The sequence below is a fragment of the Triturus cristatus genome, chromosome 2_1 (assembly GCF_964204655.1).
Source record: "Triturus cristatus chromosome 2_1, aTriCri1.1, whole genome shotgun sequence".
NCBI classification, from domain to species: domain Eukaryota; kingdom Metazoa; phylum Chordata; class Amphibia; order Caudata; family Salamandridae; genus Triturus; species Triturus cristatus.
Window position 1 is genome coordinate 921,014,174 of NC_140581.1, and position 19,014 is coordinate 921,033,187.

The following is a 19,014-nucleotide window of genomic DNA, read 5'->3' on the forward strand; positions in this document are numbered from 1 at the left end:
TGTTATATTCAAAACTCATTTTATGAGTAGGAAAATATTTTTCAACATGTAAAAGGCATTGTGCGCCCCATACTGAATTGAAATTTGGAAAGGGCATGAAAGGTGGGTTCCTCCTTGATTGTGACTGTAGTTCCGGTCTCAAATATTTGACCAGTTACCAGCTCCTAAAAGGAGGTGACAACTGATTCACAACAGGGGGCCTGACCTGCTCCTTCTGTGGTTTTCCCAAATGAAAAACACTTTTTTTATAAAGCAGTGCTAGGTCCTTTAAGGAACTTCGGCTGCTTTAAGAAAGAAACATTTCCCTTTAGGGAATAGAAACACATGGATGCTGGTCTGCTTTCCCTTGCAGGCCAATATCCCTGAATTTGCAGGCATTCACATTGGATCACAATTCACAAACCGCATGCTTCCCAATTAATTCTTTATTAGTCAAGTCGTTCTGAGCCAACCTGTGAATGGTGATTTTGCAAACTGACCTACGTTCGCTAAAGTGGATTTCATTTGCACAAAGTTGGCTCCTAACTCAGAACCACCTTTTTCTAATGAAATCATAGTACATCAGGCACTGATTTTCCATGGCTTATATTCACCCATTCATTTCTGTGTCTCAGTTAAAGTTTTCAGGGTCTTTTTATGGGTTACATAACAGATAAAACACTACTTGTGTGTCATCAGCATAATTCTGAAAGCTGACTCCATGATTTTCTGTCAATTTGAGTTTCATTTGAGAAAGACCTCTGTAGTCCTCACCAATCCACAAAGTTCTTTTCAGCTTGGTTTTATCTTATTGTCATCCTCGATTTCCAATCTGCAAGGAAGGATTGTATCCAGCTTAGAGCTTTTCCAGACTTCCAGCAACTCTCTGCAGCCTTCACATCAGTATTGAGTGAGGAGCGGTCAAGCAACTTTAGAAGAGCTGGATCTCCCTGATCTTCTACATTCATAATAGTGGACTATATCTTAATCAGGGCAAACAGTGACTTTATTGAAGCTCTCTTAGAATACAGTTATTTTCCACAAATACCTGAAATTGTATAGTAGTTTCTTTTTCAATTATTTTTAAAAGCACTGAAATTTTGAAAAAAGGTTATTTTAGACCTTCCATTAGATTAAGCCCTGCTTTCCTAATGCTCAATGCCACCCATCCTTGTTCTACATTACTTGAAATGATCTTCCCCCTTTAAGAGTTATAATCATTTCTCTACAAAAGAGGGTAGCTCTTTATCACTTTTTAGACACTATTGGCTGGACCTGGGCCTCACTGACAATATGACTCCTTAGAAGATTTCATAATAGTCAAGGTATTTTTGAGGTTGGCATTATAAAAGTCAAAGAAGCTACAATTCATACTACTGGGCATAAAGCTTGAAACATGTCCACTAGCACTGTAATCTACAGATAACTTATCATACATTAACTTTAGGTTCTCCACAAAATGATATTGTACCTAGTTACACCTATTACTATGGGGAAACAAAGGCAATGGTGACTCTTTGGGTCAAGATATATCTACCAGGGCCTGAAAAAGAGGTTTGGTGTTGTCGATCTCTTCATGGATACATCCAACGAAGAATTATTTTTTCCTTCTGAAGAGCTTTCCTACAGATGTTTATATAATCCCCAGGTTTGATCTTAGCTTCATCACCAGCATCTTTCCACTAAGCGTGTTTTAACATCCTCACTTCGTTCAGTTCAGATCCTTAAAAAAAGAATTGTGAGAATTTGTAAGTCTTTTGTCAAGAAGCAGATAATGGGGGCTCGATGACCCTCAGATGAGATCACCTGTTGAAGGAGATCAATGTGTAATTATACCACTAAATAATTTGCAAGGTGGACCATTTGTGTGGACCTTGAAACTATTCTTTACCAATAGCTTGGCTGAACTTTTCTGTGGTCATATTTTTGAGACTCTGATTGGACCTCATTTAAGGTGTACCATGGGCATTGATAGGACAGCTTTGCAACTATATAAATGACGAGATGGTGACTTGACCAATTTGTGACCTTGAGAGAGAATGTATTATTAAGAGAGAATGTAATAATAGCTATAGGTTTAGAATAGTGCAGCGTGAGTGAAACACTCAGTTCTAGCAACTCACATTCAAATACAACTACTTATTTTAGTTATCAATAAAGCAGCACCATGTAAAAGATTCAGATATAGTGTAGTAGTTGAAAGGTGCTGTCGCAAGAAAGATCAATAGTTTGTAATAAATAGAATATTAGAAAGCAACATATGTGAAAACATCTCCAGTTATAAGTCGACCAGTATTTTTCTGGTATGTTAATTATGCATGGACTGAACAATTAAACTGTTTTGTTATGGAGTTTGTAGGGGAATGAAGTGGGAAGTTATAAATTATTTTATTTTAGTTTAGTTTTTATATGAATTAAATATCAATTGGCAATTAATTAAGTACATTATTTAACTGATTTATTATTTTAATTATTTAAGTTTATTTTGTGATTGTTAATGTATATTTTAATTGCTATTCAGTTTTATTACTAATTTCTAATATAGTAGCAGATTGTTGACTTTTAGGAGGCATAGGTTGGGAAGCTGTGTAAATTCTAAAGTATTGTTTTTTATTTTCAATTACTTTTTATGCAATTTAATTGGTGCTTAATTATGTTAATTATGTAATAGGTTTATTCACAAGCTATTTACTATTTTATGATTTGTAATTATATTTTTCTACAGTTTAATTACTAATTTGTAATTTAGTAGACGGTTGTTGGTTTTGTAGGACATTAGGGTGATAACTTATTAAACATTTTTAATTATTGATATTGATTTATAATGTGTTTTTTAGAATAAGTAAAAGTGTATTGTTAATGAATTATGTATATTATTTGATTGATTATTTGTTATATCAATTATTTGTTGTATTTTAGTTATTTGTTAATATCTTGATGTGTATTTAATGATAAACATTACATTTCAAGATGAATTTCATATTTATGATTTGTTTTAATTTTATTTGTTTTATATTATTATTGTTTTACTCATACAATATTTTATTTTTTGGGTAGTACAGAGGGAAGTTCAGTTTTTTAAAATGTTTTCATCTTGTTTTATTTTGCCTAATAATTTCATTTATATTAATTTAATTTTTTATGCTATTTATTGATAACACATTTGTTTACTTTTTTAAAATAATTTTTACTATTTTTATGTTGGTAGCTATTTAAATGTGTATATCATGATTAGGAATTAGAATGGTATATCTAACCCTTCCAAAGTCCAACACTCTTACTGATTTTCCTTAATTGGAGTGGGAATAATAAATCTGACTGAAAGAGCAACACTTTCCCTGACTTTGCTTACGTTGAAATGGGAATAGTATATATAATACCTCCAAAGTCTAACACTTTCCTAGCTGTTGCTTAGATTGGAGTAGAAATAGTAAATCTAACCCCTTAAAGTCCAACACTTTTGATACTGTTGTTTAGAGGGGAGTAGGAATAGTAAATGTAACCCCTCCAGAGTCATACTCTTTCCTTACTTTTACTTAAATTTGAGTTAGAATAGTAAATCTGATTACTTTGAACTAAATTTTATTTAAACATAGTTTTTTAAATAATTTAATATTTTTATTGAGTTTGAAATATATTTTTGTTAATATATGTTAGCTTATTTAAAATTTTAAGGTATTGTTTATTTTTTTTATGTAACAATATGCGCTTTGGTGTTTCGCCTTCATCAGTTTACCGTGCTCCACCACCTATACAGACCAGTATACAGGAAGAGTCTTTTTCCACTTTTTATGAATTTGTTTTAGATAAGGTTCAATGGGTGGTGGAGCACAGTAAACTGAACAAGGCATAAACACTGAAACACATCTTGTGGATTGTGGACTAAGCACAGTGAGAGCAAAACTCTTCAAGAGCCAGTGTTTTCTTGAGAAATCTAAAGGGATTACTTATGGTGAACACATAGGATATCTGTTCCGCTGCCGGCTGCCGCGTTTCTGCTTCTCTGCCTTCTTCTGGACTATAAAGTCCCAGTGGTGTAGAAAGTCCATTTAAAGAGTTTGTGTTCCTGTAAACTTGCCACCTTCTCACTTAAAAATATATAGACTGCTCATTTTGTTGTTTTATGAGGGGACAGTAGAGTTAGCATTTTTTCACCAGAGTTTAATTTTCCAGCATCTTCTACATTCATAGAATAAAGTTTTTTCCCAAATATTTTGCAGTGCAATCTTCCACATAAACTAATAGTACACTGGGGGAAATGTCATATTTCTATTCTTAATAAAAATGATTTCTTTGTTAAGTACTTCACACACCCTTCCAATACTTCCTATGAGTCAAAAACAGAACTTTCCACAAAATGTTATGTGCATACTCATCTATGTTGATACTGGTGTACTGAAGACGTAACGACTTTGTGACACTATTAGAGTTTTTTTTATCTTTTTTTGCTTTCATTATTGTCAATGTTGCAACAATTTTCCATGTCCATTTATGTATTATAAATGTATTATAATTCCTTGTAAAGGACTCACTTATTTGAATGTCTCTTTACAACATGACTCATTACATTGCGTGCTTTTACAACGTGGTTGTTACAACGACTGCGTTGTTAGAAAGCAGTACCATTACAACGCAAGTCTTTACAACGACTTGCTCTAGATGGCACTCTGGACTTAGGAATAGTATAATTTACTATTCCAACTCCAGTGTGTGCAACAGTGGGGAAGATACTGGAATAGTAAATGATACTATTCCTTAGTTTAGAGTGCCATCTAGAGCAAGTCGTTGTCACGACTTGCATTGTAATGGTACTGCGTTTTAACAATGGGGTTGTTGTAATGACTGAGTTGTAAAGGTATCGTGGTGTACTGACCGCGTTGTAAAGGTTGTTTCCCCAATTATTCATATCCATCATATTTTTCAATACATCCTTCCTAAACTTTGTCAAGGTGTCATGTGCAGTTAATCCATATAATCTTGTTCAAACCTTTCATCTCTTGTCCCCATGACATAACACCAATACTTCATACACTTCATCCTCCTGGCACGCAAGCCCTTTCAAGTCATATAGGGTATTTTTTTCCTGTGATAAGCAACGCATGCCTATAAGTCATGAACAATGTTTCCTTTTAAACATGTACATAGATTTCTGCATTCCAATTGTAGTCCCATGGTTCTTCTGTGCCCATTATTGTATTCATTCTTGATTCAGGTTTTCTCAGTCTTAACTCATGGTTGCCTCCTCTTCTTAACTTTGCAATATATTGAAATCCAAAGTGTCTCAATTTTGATGTATTTCCATCATGTTTCTCCCAGTAATATTTGACAATCGGGTTGCTGAAATCCTTGTTTTTATGGCCCTAAGGTGGTGCAGATTTCTTAATTTCACTTTGTAATCTTTCCTACATATTGTTTCTTGCATGAACAATGACGTACATAGACTGCATGATCTGTATCACACGATATATATTCTGTGACTTTTTCATTCTCCTATTTGCTAGTCTAAAATTAGTTGTATTAATTCCATGTTTACACGCTTGGCATGTCAAACATTTCCAAAAACCCTTTACTGTTGTTTCTCACTAACCAGTTGTGTGTCTCCCTTTATAACAGTCATAGTTCACTAGAAGTTAGCAGATCAGCTAATGAGGATGTCTTATGATATGTGATGCGTGGGTATTGTGGCAATTTATTCTTTAGCTCTTCGTCCATTAATGGTATTCTCCAATTGTTCTATAACATTCTTTTGAACTCTTGATTCGACTGATTGCAATCCATAATTAACCTTTTAGCAGACCCCTTCTCTAGAGCTCCCCTCTTGCAAGTCAACAGTTCCTCTCTTCTTTTCTTCCTTGATCTATTTAAAGCATCTTGGAGAATTGTATTGAGATATACCTTTGCTAAAAAGGCTGATATTATCCTCTGTAACTCTTTTTCAAATTCCTCATTCTCTGAGCAATTCTGCTATGCTCTCAACAATTCCCCATAAAGGATAATCTATTTCTGGGATTTAAGATGTCCTCTATCTACATAAAACGTGGAGTTACTTGCTGTGATTTTACTATTATTTTTTAACAGATCTTCCCATTTTTGATGTATACGTATATATCTAGATAGTCAATTTTTTCATTACTGATGCAATAAATGAATCGTAGGTTATCATTTCTTTTCAATCATTCTTGAAATTAAGTTCTCTAGTTATTTTTTCCTTGTCTCCCAAATCACAAATAAGTCATCAATAAATCTAACCCACATTTTGACTTGTTTCATAGCGTCTACATTTTCTTCTGCCCACATAATTTCCTGTTCTCATAATCCCATCAACAAGTTTGCATATGTTGGGGCAAAAGAGGTAGCCATAGCAGAACCCTGCCTTTGGATGCAGTGAGTTCCAACATTGGAGAGGACATTACTTTCCAGGCAAAATTGTGACATACCTCCAATCTTCTCCATATGCTTTAACAGGCTCATGGATCTGGAATGTAGGAAGTGATTACATGCATTAATTCCATCTTAATGTTGGATAGAAGTGTATAATGCTACTGTGTCTACGGAATTTTGTTTATTCTTGATAGGAAGTCTGCAGAGTTTCGTATGTATTACAGAAATGTGGTGACATAGTTGAACAGGAACAGGTCTATCTATCTGGATGCGTTCTTCAATAGTAACCCAATAGAACTGACTATTGGCCTATCTGGTGGGTTTTCCCTATTACTATGGATCTTTGGAAGGAAATATATAACTGATGTGAAGGGTGTTATCATTTCTCATGTCGTGATGTTTCTCATGATCCAACAGCTCTTTTTCTTTCCATTCCTTGCATTTGACAGCAATTTCTATTGTTGGATCTGGGTTTAAGCTTCCGTACAGCACAGGCTTCTCCAGCTCAATATTTGGTCCACTTCTGTGGCATATTTCAAGGTGTGCTAGTTCTTGAGTTTCCTCCAATTTTTCTTCTAGTGTGAGTAATCCACTTAGGCATTGAATCGTCCTTATGCTCAAATTACACATTTCTGGAACTTCCTCTTTGATTTCAATTTTGGAGTGTTTTACAAAATGCTTTACCCATTTTAATGTTCTTGTAAATTTGTAATGGCCTTTTCTGAGATTTGTTTCATCTCCTGTCGGGTTCAGCCAAAATGAGAGAGCTTTGTTTCATTGACTTAATTGATCTTCCATTAACTCCTTCGAGGAGATATTTATCACTATATTTTCTTTGAAGCTTTTTATTTCTTTAGCTTTCCCTACCCCACCTCTCTTTGGCCTTTCTCCTCTTTTTACTCCTTTGTATCCAGTTTCTGGTCTTCCCCTTGTTGCTGTTTGTTCCTTCCCCCATTATCTTGTGCATGTGTGTTAAAGTTTCATTTCTTCAAATGTGGTTACGTTTAAAGGAGTTCTCTCATTCGCTGAAAATCCAGCCTCCAAGTTCTCCTCAGTTTCCACATTTATTGTCTTAGACTACACATTTCTGCCCATAAATTCTCAATTCCTTGCTGGTTCAAACCTTCTAGTTAATGTATAGATTCCTCGTTGTCCATTCATATATTTCTTTTTCATATGTCTCCAGTCTGTCTTATATTGCAGACACATCATCCTTTATTTGTTCTTTTTCCTTGTGCTTATCTAATTCTTACTTAAATTTCTCCATTGTAGCCATTAGCTCCTTCATTTTTCATGCCACATACCTGATTAGATGTTGCATCAATTTCCCAGAGCATTCTGTGGTAATAATTTTTCATTCCGCCAATATATATCTGTATCTATATATCATGACTTCACTGATGATGTCTCAAACGAGATCAGTGATGACATCACTGACGACATCATCCAAGCTTCTTTTGTACACATTACTTTATAAAGTAAGTACAAAATAGCTCAGATTAATATGAAGCATAATTTGTGAATTTCTAAGGTTCTTTAAAAAACAAAAACAGATCTTTTATCACACCTAACTCCAACATTATTTTACTCTTCTTTTTTCAGTAAATTTCTAGAGTTTTTCTTTAACATAAAGTAATATTTTATTACCATATGTAAAGCCAACCCATTGCCATGCACATCATGCACCGGAGGAGGTTAGCAACAGGGCTTGGCCTGCAGTCAGGCTCTGTGGCCAACGTACTCGGTGGCTGCTAACCTCCCTACAGGCAGACAACCTAAAGCTGAGCAAAGACTTTTGTCGCATTGCATGGCATTGGAGCATGGGTTGCAGCAAAGGCTCCGCTTCCAACACCCCACAGGCAGCCACCCGGAGGCAGCCAAACCAAAGCCACACATGGTCTTTGGTTGTATGTGCTGTGAGCTAATCAGCAGGCCCTGTCTTGCATCGAGGCCTTGCATCCAACTCCCCACAGTCAGCCAACCCCGCACTGTGCACAGCCTGCACAACATCAGTCCACTGAATGCCTTAGCTTTGTCATGGGGTCTCAGGGCATGTAATGGCCTGACTCAGTCCAACCTGAGTAGTCAGCACACCAATATTAGATTAAACTACACAGTTTAATAGAATATATTATTTTAGGTGGAAGACTATGGAAGGATTTTATGGATATATGAGTCATTGAACCTCATGATACTGCTGCAGTGTAAGCTGGGTCCTTTTTACTACTCATCTAACATATATGTGAAATTTGTAATTTTTATCATCACAACTCTCTTGGTCCTCCGATGGACCTTGCTGTCTGCCAAGAGGGGTTGGATTGAAGGGGTTCAACAGTCGTCCAATGAGGACCAGGAATTGGATAACTGAACTGCATATATGATACCAAACTCATTTAGATTACTCTCATTACAATACTATAAAGATATAAAAATAATACTGCCGGTCCAAATCTCCTGAAGAAACGACACACTATAAGTTCAGATAGGGGAATACAAAATAGCCACATTAGTATTTGATGTCCTGAATGTACTCTTATCTGGACTCCTTTAGTCATAAGTAAGAATTTAATGTTGAGAATACTCATTCACCTTAAGAAGACAAAAGATGATAACTGATTCGATTCCATCGTATACATTGGTGTAACGCTCACAGAGAAAATCAGTGAATCCTACAGCAGAGGAAGGCTTCTGGGGCCTTAATTCTAGAACATAGGACATCACAAACTAGACCGATTGCAGCCCCGCTTCAGATATATGACCAGAAGGTGGTTGGCTCGGCCCTGTATGGGGCTGAAATCTGGGGTTTTGATTATTTGGAGGGCCTGCTTCTTACTGAAAATAAATTCTTAAGATCACTCTGCTCCCTCCCCCAGAGTACCCCGCTCACTCCTTTAAGGTTAGATTTGGGTAGAACTACAATAGTGAATAAGGCGAGACTTTGCCCGTTTCTCTTTTGGCTCTGCATTAAAAAAACACTTGAGCTTGTCCACTATGCGATTGGTATTGAGAAGGTTCTTAAGCTGGATCGGTTAAAAGAAATTGGCAGGTTCTGTAACATCAAAACATTGCTTTTAGAATTAGGTCTGGGAAACCTTTGGGAAGAAACAGATTCCAACTTATTGCCCAGTAGAGAGAACTGTTACACATGCAATAGGAGGTCGCCTAACGATAGCATTTATGGAGTTTAAGGTGCTTAGGATGTACGAACCTTATATGAATTTCATCACTGTCCTGCAAGAGAGGAAGTTATTTATCCAATTTAGATTTGGATGCCTTCCCTTGAACTCTCTTACTGTGACTTGGAACAGGGGCTCTTCAGACACACTTTGCCACTGTCCAAGCTGCCTTGAGACAGAGGAGACGACCAAGCATATTCTTTTTGCATGTCCTCTGTTTAAAAGCCCAAGATATAAATTGTTAGCCCCAGCCTGTAGACAACTAGGAACTCATAGTCATTTAGAGGGACTACGTATCCTCAGAACAGATACAAGGCCACCAACAGTATGTGCAGTGGCTAAATTCTTGGGGAGAATGAGGTTTATCAAAAGGCAGATGCAAAAAATGAATTAAGCACACTCTCAGATCAAATAATAATCCTCATTTAGTATTTAGTCAACATCTGATATCTTTGGTATATATTTAGCTCAAGCCTAACATTACTGAGAATTTGTGCAATATTGTATTCTTGCACGTTATGCATTAGCACTTTATGTATATTTACGGCTCCATAATTTTTATTTTTTTAACGTGTTTTTAGCTTTGCTCTCATGAATTTATCTTGTCGAAGTTGTCTCATTAACTTGTTTCTCAGTTTTTAATGGTCTGTTTTTACCATCTTTCGCTTTTATATAAATAATGTCATCCATCTTGGTCCACAATACCTAACATGTAAATCTTTGTTATATCTAATGTACTGTATTGTATGCCTATGCACTTTGATGGTCTAATGACCGAATAAAGTTTGGTGATGATGATGAGTCGATTTAGTTAATAATATTTTTAGTTTATCGAGTCTTTAGTAAATAGTGTGTCATCTAAGAATAAGACATTTAGTGAAATAGATCAATATCCAAAGCTCTAAAGGTTCAGTAAAGGATGCAAAAATTCCAGTTCAGTGTTCCCTGAAAGAATGGCTCACTATGTGCTGGAAGTTTCTGCTCAAAGTTTTGAAAGGAAGCCAGTGGAATCTGTATCAAGAGTTCTGCAAAATCTCATGAGACCAGTTTGTAATTTGCTTGCATGCAGAACAGCAGCTATCCGTCACCTCCATCAGCTGCATGAGAGTCTCTCTCAAAAAAGATTAACGAAAGAATCCCCACAAAACTTTCTCATCAGGCAATATTATGTTCTTTGCATTTCCAGGGATAACACCTCCTATTGTCACCTCATCTGGTCAGACCACTCAGTTCATTGGTCAGTCTATAAAGCATGATCAGGTGGCATAAAGAAAACACAAATTGCAGAGGAAATAGGTGGTACCATTCTGTAGTCCTTTAGTCATCCTGTTAAATGAAACATTAAACAATGCCACTTTAGCTAGATCACATTGTAGAGTTCCAAAAGGGCATTTTGCCAGCCCAGTGTCCTCCAAAAACCAACATAGTGTGGCTAGAACTTCATACAATACATTAGAATCTCAAGAGAGACAGAACTTGTTACAGACAACTGCTGCATGGCATAACTTTCTCACTGTGCATAGCAAAGCAAAAACTTTCATGAGTACAGTTTGGCCTATGTTAACTTAGGCTAATATAGAATTATGAACATATGCTTGTACATATAAATTATAATTTGGGTTTCTAATGGACTTTATGATGCACTTGAGAACAGTTAATATAATCAAAATAAATTGTATTAGAAATATGGTACTACTATGTTTATAAGTACCAACATGTAAATGCATCTGAAATTATGAAAAGTCTTTTTTGTTTCAAATAATTCTAATTAGCACCTATCTAAAGAACATTCTCTAAAGATTTCACTAATGCATCTTTAACTAAAAAGTTGTAATGTTTGTTTTTCTTTTCATTATTTCGGTACACACATCGTCACAAAATATAAGAACTAATTCATAAAGCTCATTTTCTATTCTATTATGTAACTACAGGTTTAAACTGATTAGTGTTAACCTCAATAACCTAAGGATTTACTATGTTTACATTTCTGCCACAAGTTAAGAAAACAAATTCTTTTAATACTTCACAAGCTATGTTATTTAAACATATGATATCAATTTAATCTACTCTTTTTCTGCATGGTTTTACGATGCAGTAGCTAAATTATTTTGCTCTCATCATTTTCTATAACAGGAAGTTTTTCGCTTGTTTATTTATTTTCTCTTAAAAAGTGTCATGTTCTGATTTGCTCGTCCTTAAAAAGAGTAATTGAAATTTTGCTCTATCAGTAACGACCACAATGCCCTCAATTCAACAATGAAGGGCTCATTCCTCCTTTTGGTAGTCCCACCACTTTCCACTCTCCATAGAAAATGTCATGAGTGATGTAATATTCGTGGTCATAAGCAGGTCACAGCGGGCGCAAGTTATAGTTAGCTCTGCTAACTATTAAGCCTGGGCAGAGTTCACAGAGTTCCGCGCAGTTACCCAAAAACTCTGCCTCACTATGTGGAGTTCTGCAAGTTAATTTTCAGCATCAGGTGTTTGTCCTGTGCTGGAAAATCAACACGAACAGCATCATGCACTGCGCAAGAGGGTGCTGCTTCTTTTCTGCCGCTCGAGTAGATTTTATATCCGAATGGCAACTTTGTCAACGCACACAGAAAGTTTCTCAATGTAAGTAGTCGCAACCACCTGCAATGAGAAATACGACCGCCCGCGTTGAGAAATCTCGCCGGGTGTGGATTTTTCTTGCTTGTGATCGCCAACTCGGCATTGGGTAGCGCGAGCGAGCAAAAATCTCATTGGGAGGTGGATTTTCCTTGCTTTTGGCTCACCAACTTGATGTTGTGAAGCACGAGCGAGGAAAAAAACTCTGCCCTGCTAAACGTACTGCAGTTTTTCAGAACTCCACGTGCTCTGTGGAGCACAGAGTACGGAAAACACTGCAAACTCTGCGAGCGGAGCAGAGTTCACTACCTTGGTTTACTAACTATGGTGAATTTCTATGGTTTTTGAGTTCAAATTATTAATGTTGTCCTAACTATAACATTGCTTTGACCTTTGGTTTGTCACCATGAATTTCTAAGGTTTTTCTTAAACAAAAACAGGTCTTTTTATCACACCTAACTATAAAGTTACTTTAACTTTTCTGTTTTCAGTGAATTTATATTTTTTATAAGATGCAGTAATAATTTATTACCATATGTAAAGCCAACCCCTGCCATGCATGACCTTTGGCCCTGCAGCCAACCCCCCACAAGCCAAATTTGCTGCATATGCAAAAAAGGAAGCAAGGAACTCTGTGTAGTTTCCAAGTTTAGGAGAAGAGAAGATTCCTTATATGGAGCACCCTACAGCACCAGTGACACTCTGAATCTTCTCACCTGAAACGTCTACTTCTCTAGCAGAATTTTTAAGCAACAAAATTAGCACAGTGCCATTGACGCCAAGCTGGACGGTAACAAAACCTATTACCAATTTTACAGCAAGTGCCATCCACGCCAAGATGAGAAATTACAAAAGCCTTTTACCACTCCAGGCACAGCAGTATAGCTTTGGATTGGTAAAATACCAGCCAAGCCAATCTGGAATGAATATAAGAAACCCGTAACAAGTGTTGTGCTCTAGCTAGAGCTCACCAGAGAGGTATAGCTTTGTCCAAACACAAGTATAAGTCAAGACAATATGCCTAGTTAAAAAAGCATAAAAACATAGCTAACATATGAGTATAAAAATATCTAAAAACATGGGGGTCGATTAGGATGGCGGGCGGAAGACCGTCGCGTGTCCGGCGGCGGCCATCCGCCCGCCGTCAAAAGCCAGGAAACCGCCGGTTCGATTAGCATTACAGTTGTGACGGCGGCGGTGTGATTTTTCACCCACCACATTTCCGCCGGTTGCAGTCCACCCGCTTGCCTTGCGGGAGGAGCTGGACTGCTACACTTGTTGCGGATCATGGCCAAGCACCGCCGCCGCGATTAGGATGCCAGCAGTAGCCAGCCTTTCTGCTGCTGTGAGACCGCCATTGAAAGGCTGGCGGAGACTGGTTCCGGGGGCCCAATGCGGGCCCCCAATGTGTTGGACCGTGTAACACTTCTTGGATCAAATCAACGGAGCAAAGGTGATCTTCTCCGTTTCCCACAGCCATTGCTGAGGAAGCACTTGATGCCTGTAAGCCTGGTACAGAGCCGGTGTCCATTCCAGCAGGAGCTGAAACATACCATGGTGGCTCTAAGAATGCCAACATTAGAATTGGAATACGATGAGGACACTGCACTACATGGGCCTATAATGGGTCCAGTAGTACATCACAACCAATGGAAGTGTTAGACAGATGTCCAGCATGCATTCGGATCCGCAGAAAAGGCAGCGGAGTACAGGCAAGAAGCAGTCAACCCAGACTGATCTGAATGACAGCAACCAATGGTCGCTTAGCTCCCGAAGCCGAGGTGCGCTCAGATGGAGTACCATGCATTCACGGCAACATCACTCCAAGAGCGCTTTTTACATCTCTTTGGAATCTGGGACATCCATTGTGTAGCAGGAAAATTAAAACCAGGATACCCACTACAAGTAGTGGGACTAGCGGAAGCCCTCCAAAACAGCTTCCCAATACGGAGTTTGTCAAAGATGGAATAACTCCAAAGATCGTCTGAAAGGTGTTATGCCATACACCACCGACAATGCTGTCCTGAGTATTACGCTTTCAAAACCACCCCATTACTGTACCGACACGAACATGGTGAGTGTAGACATTTTTACTCTGCGAGTGGTGTCATGTCAGGGCAATCCTACTTTTACAGTCTTGGGTGTTTTGCAAGATAGTGCTTCCAACTACCCCCATCCAGTATAACCCTCAAATGTCATAAACCTTAATGAGACATGAGGTTAACAATTCTCATTTGAGAATGTGAGCGGACACAGAAATGATTGTCACTAGAATGCTATGAAAGTGACATTCTCTCCTCTGATCCTCTAAACTACCCTATGCTCTTGCTAAATTTGCATGATTCTGTGTGCACGTGCAATACTGCAAACCGTTTTTCTTTTGCACATTTGCTCGGTACTGTTTGTACACCTCTGCAGATCTGATGGACGATGGGGAAAAGGGAGACACTGATTTGGGGCCTTTCACCTGTCTGTTGACTCAGAGAGGTTGGGCATATAAGTTTTTTTTCGCAAGGAGGTTGTGGGGAGACACAGCAAGATTTTTTCCCCCAGACTTTTTCTGGTTTTCACGATCTCTGGACATGCAGTTAAGGAATCTTTGGAAGAATAATGGAAAAATGTTTAGATATCAATTATAGATGCTCGTGTTTTCAGGATTGTCACTATTTTAGGACTTACTATTGTGATTAATATGATCTTAGATTTTATTTATAAAGGGTCAATAATATAGTAGTTATAGATTAAAGTGAATTCATTCATGCTCTGTATTGTATTGTACATTTCTGTTTGGTTTTTCCAATTTTGTAATGTTTTAATCAACTGTGCAAATAATATTTTTGATGGTACTACAAACATACTATAGAAGTCAACCTTTGCATGCACATGGATATTACATGACAAGTTAACACATATTAGGCTGTGTAAGACAGGTCTGTGCCAGTTTTGGGCTGACCAGTGCCGTAAATGGTTGTATAGCTGTATTTTACTACCTTTAACAGTGGTAAATGATCGTTTGTCACTGAAACTTCAAGGAATGTATTGCTTCTTACAGGAAATGAAGCAGCATTTGTAGACATCTCAAAAGTAATTACAGAGCACAATAGAACACAACCGAATAGCATAACACAAAATATAGTACCAGACACCTAAACCATAACTTGGCACAACATATTTGAAACAGTCAAAACAGACCACAACACAAATTTCACCGCACAGCAACAATACAGTGCAATAATGCAGGAGAAAAAAACACAACAGCACAAAAAACACATCTTCACCACAACAAAATGAAGCACAAAAAATGAGCAAAAATATTCCAATGACAGATTACCAACTTAACAAATTGGTTTCATCATGTGGTAGTAACAGATGTTTGCACCAGGCACCTTCTTGCTTACCACAAAGGACATGTGATAGCATCTGCCAATATTTTGTTTAGGTCGAGCCTGGGCTGTGCCTGCGCTGCTCTGTGAGGCATGCTGTATTGCGGTAGGGAATTGAAGCTCCGCCCACTCTCCACCCATATTTTTCATTGGCTTCTGTCATAGTCCACTGTAAACTGTAGCTTTTCATTGGTCAATAGGCTTAATAGTCCCTCCTTAGTACCGCCTTGGCTCATTTTGTATCCTCCCATGGCGACACCCCCTGTTATGTTGGTTGTTACTCAGTAGGCTTTAATTACAGTCTCTGAGCGCCATTTTCTAAAATAGCTTTGTCCTGCCTGCTGTTGGACAAGCTCTCTCCTAACACTTTTTTACAATTTTTATAGCATGGGCACGGCATTTTCAATGCAATAGGTCTCGCATTTGCGAGAGTTTAAGCTATTGGCATTGTATCTGTTTTAAAGACAACACAATAATAAAAGCCATTGTCATTTACAATGCTAATAGCTCAAACTCTCCTAAATGCGAGACGTATTGCATTGCAAATGCTTGTTGTTATCTGTTCCCCCCTGCTTGTTTGCAGACCTCAGATAATTATATGTTACCCAGCACTGAGTAGAACCATGACGAACATGTATAATGTTCACCAATCGTTCCAATCTGAGCCAGCGGCGTCACTAGGGTTGGTGTCACCCAGTGCGGTAACTCATGGTGTCACCCGTGCGATCCGCATCCACCTAGTATCGCCACTGCACTGGGTGACACCAACCCTAGTGACGACGCCGCTGTCACTGATCAAGTCAGTAGCATTGATCAGCCGAGTCTGAGGAGGAATAGCAGATGACAGAAGGTGGATGTCAGCTGCGCGGCCTTCTACGCTGTCTCGTGCTAGGATGGGACCTCAGTGCTTGGCCCAGGCACAGGTTTAGGGAGTTCATTACTCAGCTTTCAGTGAAACTCACTAGATAAACAGTTCTCACACTAATAGTAACATTTGCAATAATCTGGTGGTTAGCCGGCTCCTGAAATGAGAGAATGAGGGAAAGACTCACAGCAGCCAAATGCGTTTTCATTGTTAAACTGACTCCTTCTTTAACTATGGCTAGCTTACCTGGGCACACCTTACCTATGGGCAATTGTAATGTAATAATCAGTCACCCCCTTGACATGTGGGGTCAGGTGGAGTTTTAGACTTTGCAGACGTCACCGGGAGTGATGCAAAGGCAGCCCCGGGGCATGCACTGTCCTGGGGTGCAGGAGGTTGTATGCACGAGCTTGCTGCAGCAGATTACAACAGTGTGCTTTCCTCACAGCCCTAGTCAGCAATGCCAAGCAAGGTGCCAGGCTCTAAACTGCAAGTGAGATGAGCAGTACGCTGCCCCTGCATTCACTGGCCTCTCACGGGGCACCACCTTCGCGCAGAAACCTCCCCTCTGCATGACTGAGGCTGGTGAACGACCAGATGTTATGTTATGTTATGTTAAAATATTTTTATAGCGCGCAGTAGTTACTCCGAAGAGTGTCCCAGCGCGAGCCCAAGAGGAGGAAGAGCCTAGGTAGGAGCAAAAACAGATGAGTTTATGGAAACAAATAAGTTTTAAGGAGGCGCTTAAAACTGCCAGGGTCCTGGGTATTGCGCAAGAAAAAAGGGAGAGAGTTCCAAGCAGCGGCAGCTTTGACAGCAAGAGAGCTGCCCCCAATCCTAGACCGGGAAAAGCGTGGAACCCTCGCAAGTAAAAGAGCTGATGACCGGAGGGTTCTGGCCGGCACATAAAAGGCGAACCGCCTCTGAAGATAGATGGGCCCCAAGTTATGAAGGGCGTTGTGGGCAATGACCAGAGCCTTGAACTTAACCCTCTCAATCAGGGGCAGCCAGTGCAAGGCCTGAAGATGAGAGCGGACACTGCACCTTCTAGAAATACCAAGAATGAGCCTAGCGGCCGCATTCTGAATCACTTGAAGTTTGTTCAAGGAGTAGCCAGGCAGGCCAACATAGAGGGCATTGGCGTAGTCCAAGCGGGACAGAACCAAAGCCCGAACAACCGTTTCCTTCGCCGGTCTAGGGAGAAGTGGGAGAAAACTCCTGAGGACCTTAAGAAGGCCAAAACAGCCACCCGAGACCTTCTTCACCTGGGTCGCAAAAGACAGATTGTCCTCGAACCACACTCCAAGATTTTTTATGGAGCTCCCCTTAGAGGAGGGGGGGGAAAGGTCAGGGGGCCAGATCCTATCTCTGAAATCCGCGGGAAAGTTGCCAAAGAGAAGAATCTCCGATTTGTCCTCATTGCATTTGAGTTGAGCCCTGGCAAGCTAACCAAATACCGAGGACAAGCTCTTCTGAACAGGCAGCACGGAATCATCCCCCTAATCCTCACGACATTAATAATTAAGGGTCTGTGATTGAAGAAAGGCTTAATGAGCACGTGCACATATTCACACATGCACACGGGGCACGCACAGACAGACATATACACACACATGCCCAGACATGTACACATACATACACACACGCACACTCATATAAACAAATATACACATGCACACAAAAAGGTACCCACAAACATGTGTGCTAACGCACACACCCACACTTACATGGTCACACCCACATCACACCTTGACTGCACTTCTGCAAGCTAACAATCACACCCCTTCTAATTAACAATGTCAGCTGCTTGTTGCATACCACTAGCTGTCCACCTGCCGTGAAAGAGGTCTGTGTATCACAGTGCTGGCTTCCACCTGCCGTGCGAGAGGTCTGTGTATCACAGTAGAAGGGTCCTTTTCCATATGTCGCTAATTTGCTACAAAAAAAATGAGAGCAGGGAAACGCCAGCGAGGGGTTTTGAATGACCGAGCCTTAACATTGAAGATGACACAGGGAGACCGTGATTGGTCCAGCTTCGGGCTCCAAGGTTGGCAGGTTTAGAGGCACTCGTGACTGAGTCATGGCCCTGGGACAAGTCAAAAGCAGACGGATCTCTCAAATATTTACTCAATTTTTTCGTAGTTCTACTAAATCTAAACAGTACATTGTTTTAATAACGCATAGCTGCATTTTATAATCATTGGAATTGCACAATGTAATGTACTTAATTGCAGATCTCAGAAGCATGGAACACTATAATTGGCCCTTGGGATTCTAACCCATAACCTACAAAAAACCGCATCTTACTGCCGTACATTCAACTCACTAAGCCATTCGAACAGAAATTATTTGTAATCTTTTTTAAATATGTATTTCCGTTAAAATCTCTGACAAAGAGTAACGATTTAATATTGAAATATAGGAATTATGGCGGGTACATTAGCACCAGAATTCTGTAGTGGTGACAGACCGATCCGTTGCGGGTTACCAGCGGAAGTGTAGCCTCCAGTAACAGCCACGCCCACTGGGTACTGTGGTCTGGGAACTGCCTCGAGCGCCTAGCTCTCTTTTGTTTCTACCTTTGGGCGCTCCGGCCTTGTGCAAATGCGACACACGTCAC